The 5632-nt window shown below is 37.3% G+C and overlaps 1 pseudogene; it reads left to right on the forward strand.

Annotated features, from left to right (window-relative positions):
• The first annotated feature begins 2418 nt into the window (after nucleotides 1–2418).
• On the forward strand, nucleotides 2419–2537 carry LOC111743313 (annotated as a pseudogene).
• The last annotated feature ends 3095 nt before the right edge of the window (nucleotides 2538–5632 follow it).

The following is a 5632-nucleotide window of genomic DNA, read 5'->3' on the forward strand; positions in this document are numbered from 1 at the left end:
GTTGGTACAGCCACTGTGGAAAACACTATGGAGATTCCTCAAAAAACTAAAAATAGATCTACCATAAGACCCAGCAATTCTACTTCTGGGTATTCCAAGAAAACCAAAACACTAATTCAAAAAGATATATACATCCCTATGTTCATTGCAGCATTATTTACAAATAGCCATGATAAGGAAGCACTCTAGGTGTCCATTGATAAATGAATGGATAAAGAAGATGTGGTGTGTGTGTGTGTGTTTGTGTGTGTGTGTGTGTGTGTGTATTCTTTTTTTTTATTGCTGCATAATAGTCCATTTGTACAAAATAAAAAAGAAAAGATTTACATCTTGCCATTTGTGACAACATGGATGGACCTAGAGGATATTATATTAAGTGAAAGACAAATACCATATCATCTTACTTATATGTAGAATCTTAAAAAATAAATAAATAAACAAAACAAAAAGAGACTCATAGAAACAGAGACAAAGGGATGGTTGCCAGAGGGGAAGGGGATGAGAGGATGAGTGAAAAAGATAAAAGCAGATATAGTCGAAAATATTGTAATAAGTTTGCATGGTAACAGATGATTAGCTGAAACTAATATAATATAACATCATATATCAACTACACTTAAATTAAAAAAAATTAATAAAGGACTAGCTATAACTATTGGACAAATAGGGGTGACCTTGAAAAGGGAGAAGAGCTAAGCCAAGGGCAATGTGTATTGCTAACGAGGGTTTTTGCCAAACACTCTACAAGGAGCCTAAACAACATTCTGGCAAGCTAGTACGGTACTCATATTCACTGGAGATTCGAATATGCTTCTTAGCATGTTAAAGGACCTGATAAATCCTAAGGTACCATCCCCCTTTCTGCCTAATTTTACAGTGCTTCTCTACACTGACTCTGGGCTTTGGCATGTGACTCACTTTAACAATAGAATAAGGCAGAGCAATAATGTACCAGTTCTAAGTCTGTGCTTCAAGAGACCTTGTGTGTTCCTGCATGTTCTCCTGTACCTTTGCTATCACCTCAAGAACATGCTCGGGTTAGTTGTTGGTTCAAAAAAGATGAGAGATAGAGTTAACCACAATCAGTCAACTCTCAGCCGACCCCAGATGTGTGAGCAATAAATGTTAATTATTTGTGGGAAAAAATAATAAAACAAAATACCTGCTTTTCAGCGTTGTCATGGAACTAAGAGAAAACATACCTGTAAAGAAGTCTCAGCAATGGGATACCTACAATTAGTACATATTGATGCTTTTTTAGTTGTAATTCCTCTGTGTTCGTAGTTACATGGTACTCTGTTGTATTAAAACACCTCTATTTATTTATCCATTCATGTGACAAAGGATATTTTCATTGATTTCACTTTTTGTTAATATAATATAATGAACATTCATGTATATCTCTTCTAATGAATGCCTATGTGCAATGTTTTACTACAACAAATAACTTGGGTTGGAATTGCTGGGTACTAGGCTGTAAGCATCTTTCCTAGACAACACCAGATTGATTTTAAAGTGGTTGGATCTATTGACAGATCCACTAGGGATATATAGGATTTTCCTTTTTTTCATCATCTTTATCAGTAATTTTTTACAAATTTGATGGGTGGTAATTGTATCTTGTGTGGTTTCATTTAGCATTTTCCTGATTATCAATAAATACAGCATATTTTAATATATATTTAGGGGTCATCTGTGTTTATTTTTTGTGAGAAATTCTTTTTTTACAGCTTTTTTGAAATATAATAGACAGTTACTCATATTTACATTGTATAATTCAATGAGTTTTTCAATTATAATTGGCATTCAATAATATATTAGTTTCAATTGTTCAACATAGTGATTAGAGATCTATATAACTCACAAAGTGATCATCCCACTAAATCTAGTGCCCCTCTTCCTCCTTACATATTCATTACATTGTTGACTATTTTCCTTATGCTACCTTTATATCTCCATGACTATTTTGCAACTATACATTTGCACTTCTTAATATCTTTGCCCTTTTTCACCATCTCCCTCCCGTCTAGTAGCCCTCAAAATATTCTCTGTATCTATGAGTTTGTTCTCATTTTTGTTGTTGTTTATTTTGTTCTTTAGATTCCACAGGTACGTGAAATCATGTGATATTTGTCTTTATCTGACTTACTTCATTCAGCTCAATACCCTCTAGGTCCATCAAGGCAATATTTTTTTCCATCCCCTTCCTTTTAGTCTGTGTGTGTCTTAATCTGAAGTGAGTCTCTTGTAGGCAGCATACGTAGGGGTCTTGTTTTCTTATCCATTCAGCCACCTTATCTTTTGGTTGGAACACTTAATTCTTTTCCATTTGAGGTACTCATTGATAAATATGTAGTTATTACCATTCCTTATTCATATTTTTGATATATGTTTTTTCTTCTTAAAGAAGCCCCTCTGATCTATGACCATGCCACCCTGAACAAGCCTGATCCCGTCTGATCTCAGAAGCTAAGCAGGGTCGGGCCTGGTTAGTACTTAGTTGGGAGACCACCCAGGAAGACGAGGTGCTGTAGGCGTAAAAAAACAAAAAAAAATAAGAGGTTGTAAGCTGACAAGGTCTTTGCAATCTGTGAGGTCAACCAAAGTTTGCCTTGCCTGAAAGAATAAAAAATAAATAAAAAATAAGAAGCCCCTCCTGTAATACTGGCTTGGTGTTGATGAATTCCTTTAGCTTATTTTTGTCTGGGAAGCTCTTTGTCCTTTGACTTTAATGAAAGCTTTGCTGGATAAAGTATTCTTGGTTGTACATCGTGGGTTTTCTTCACACTGAATATTTTGAGCCAAGCCCTTCTGTCCTGCAAAGTTTCTTTTGAGAAATCAGCTGCCAGTGTTATGGATGCTTCCTTGTAGGTAACTATCTGCTATTCTCTTGCTGCTTTTAAGAGTCTCTCTTTGTATTTAACCTTTGGCATTTTAATTATGACATGTCTCAGTGTGGGCCTCTCGAGTTCATCTTTTTGGGGGACTCTCTGAGGTTCCTGGGGTTGTATGTCTATTTCCTTCACCAGACGAGGGAAGTTTTCATCATTATTTCTTCAACTATATATTCAACTTCTTGTTCTCTCTCTTCAAGTACCCTTATGACACAGATGTTCATACATTTAATTTTGTCCCATAGGCTTCTTAAATTATTATATTCTTCTTCTTCTTCTCCTCCTCCTCCTCCCTTCTCTTTCTCCTTCTCCTTCTCCCTTCTTCTTCTTCTTCGTCCTTCTTCCTTTTTCCTTCTTCTTCTTCCTCTTTTTTTTCTTCCTTCTCCTCCTCCTCCTCCTCCTCCTTCTTTTCTTGTCATTCTGATTGGGTGTTATTGGCTTCTTATCCATTAGATTGGTGGTTCAATCCTCTTCTTCATCCACTCTGTTGATTCCCTCTAATATACTCTTCATCTCAGATACTGTATTCTTCATTTCTGACTGGTTCCCTTTTATAATTTTCATTCCACTTTTATGTTTTTTATTTCTTTGTTAAGCTTCTCACAGAATTCATCTACACCTTCCCTAAGTTCATTGAACATCTTTACAACTAGTGTTTTGAACTCCGCATCTGTTAGATTGCTTAACTCCATTTTTCCTGTATCTCTGTTGTTCTTTCATATAGTTTCTGCTTCTTTGTTTTCCCATTTTGGCTGCCTTTCCGTGTCTGTTTCTATGTACTAAGCAAAGCTCCTAAGTCTTCCAGTCTTATTAGTGTGGCTTTGTGTAGTAGATAACCAGAGGCACAGACCTGAGAGGGGTTCAGCTGCAGACCAAATTTAGCCCCAGCCTGTGCCCCTCTGAGGCAACTGGTAAGATTCAGTAATCAATCCACAGATGCTATGCTTATAGTTGCCTCAAAAGACCATGCTAGCCACCGAGGCCAGCTGCCACCAGTATGGGTCTTGGAGCTGCTCATCAAGGGCCACAGTACTTGTTGAGGATACAACTGAACATGGCTTGAGTGGGGCCATGAGTTGGGGGAGGCCGAGTTTCAGGGAATCCTCTGGGCGGAGCTACCACTGTTATTCAGTTTGATGATGTCTCAGCTGTGGTGTTGCTGCCTCAGCACACTGGGAGTGGAGAGGGCTCAACAGAGGAGCAATGGATACCACCAACACATCTGCCCAGGAGAAAGCCTCGCCTCTGGTCCTTGCTTCAGCAACTCAGTGTCCCCTGTAAGTCCCTGTGTCACCGGAGCAGCCGTCTGTCACCATCTGATGGAGCAAGCAAATCCTGTCACCAGGAAAGTCCGGTCAGAGACCCGGCCCCTTTAAGTGGTGTCTGCAGTTGCCGGCAGCCTCTGCCACAGCCTCTGTCCCTCTCAGCCGCTGGGGACTGGGTAGCCTCGCGTCTTCATCCCCTCCCACCTCCAAACGGTTGCAGGGTGATTTCTTATTTCTCTCTCTAGTTGTAGGGCTTCTGTTTATCTAGACCCCAGACGGCTCTGCTTGCTGTTTGCTCCATGTTTCTGTAATTACTTTGATGTAGTCACAAGAAGAATTGAACAAAGCCCCTAACATCTATGCCATTTTGCCAGCCATGTGAGAAATTTTTGTTCAGATCTTTTTCAAAATTTTTTTGTTTTTATTTTGCTTAGTGATTTGTAGAAATATTTGATATATTTTGGAATCCCCCTCCTTTTTTATTTTTTAGTCATGCATAATGGATATATCTTCTCTCAGTTTTTTTCTTGTTTTTACTTTTTATAAATGATGTCCTTTGATATAAAGGATTCCTCACTCTTGTTTTGTTTTGCATTTTGCACGTTAGTGCTTTGTTTAAGAAATTCTCTATTTTCTAGAAAGCATAAAGATAATTTCTTAGACTCTATTCTCAAGTTTTAAAGTTTTGCCTTTCAGTCTTTAAATCTCTTAAAATCTATTTTGTATATGATCAATGTACTTTTTTTATTTTTATCATGGACAACCAATTATAGTAGAACTTTTTATCGAATAATCCATCATTTCCATACTGATCTGCATGGCCACTTCTGTCATATCAAATTTTCATGTGAGGGTGAGTCTTCTTCTGGGGTTATTCCATATCCTTAGTCTATTTCTGTTCTAATTGTATTGTCTTAGTTAGCACTGATATCCGGTGGTGCATGCCACTTTCATGATGTTTTTCTTCTGAATTGTCTTGAATGTTAACCTTTTGCTTTTCTATATGCATTTAAAATAGCTCAGAACTTACAAACACATGTATATACATGATCTATGTTGTATATTCATAGCATGTTGTGATGTTTCTTGGAACTGAATTGAATGTATAGAAGGATTTGGGGAGGAATTTCCAGTTTTGTGATTTTTTTAGTCTTCCAACTGCCAAACAGGAAATATCTATTAATTGAAGTTTCAACTTACTATTCCTTGGGATTCACATTATTACTTTTATGTAAGATCACTAATGCATTTCTAGGTTTGCTTGTTGGTGTTAATCTAGGATCTCAGCATTTTCAGAGGAGCGAGTGCGAATACATGCCTAGTAAAGCATCCTACCAGAAGCAGAGAACCTACGTAGAGTATTTTTATGTGCAGTTTTCTATTTAATATGTGTGCCTACCTTGACTTTAGTTTCTTCACCAACCTAACTATGCTTATATACATGTTTGTCTGTTTTTCATTTTGCAGGTGGAA

Source organism: Pteropus vampyrus, unplaced genomic scaffold, assembly GCF_000151845.1.
Source record: "Pteropus vampyrus isolate Shadow unplaced genomic scaffold, Pvam_2.0 Scaffold4, whole genome shotgun sequence".
NCBI classification, from domain to species: domain Eukaryota; kingdom Metazoa; phylum Chordata; class Mammalia; order Chiroptera; family Pteropodidae; genus Pteropus; species Pteropus vampyrus.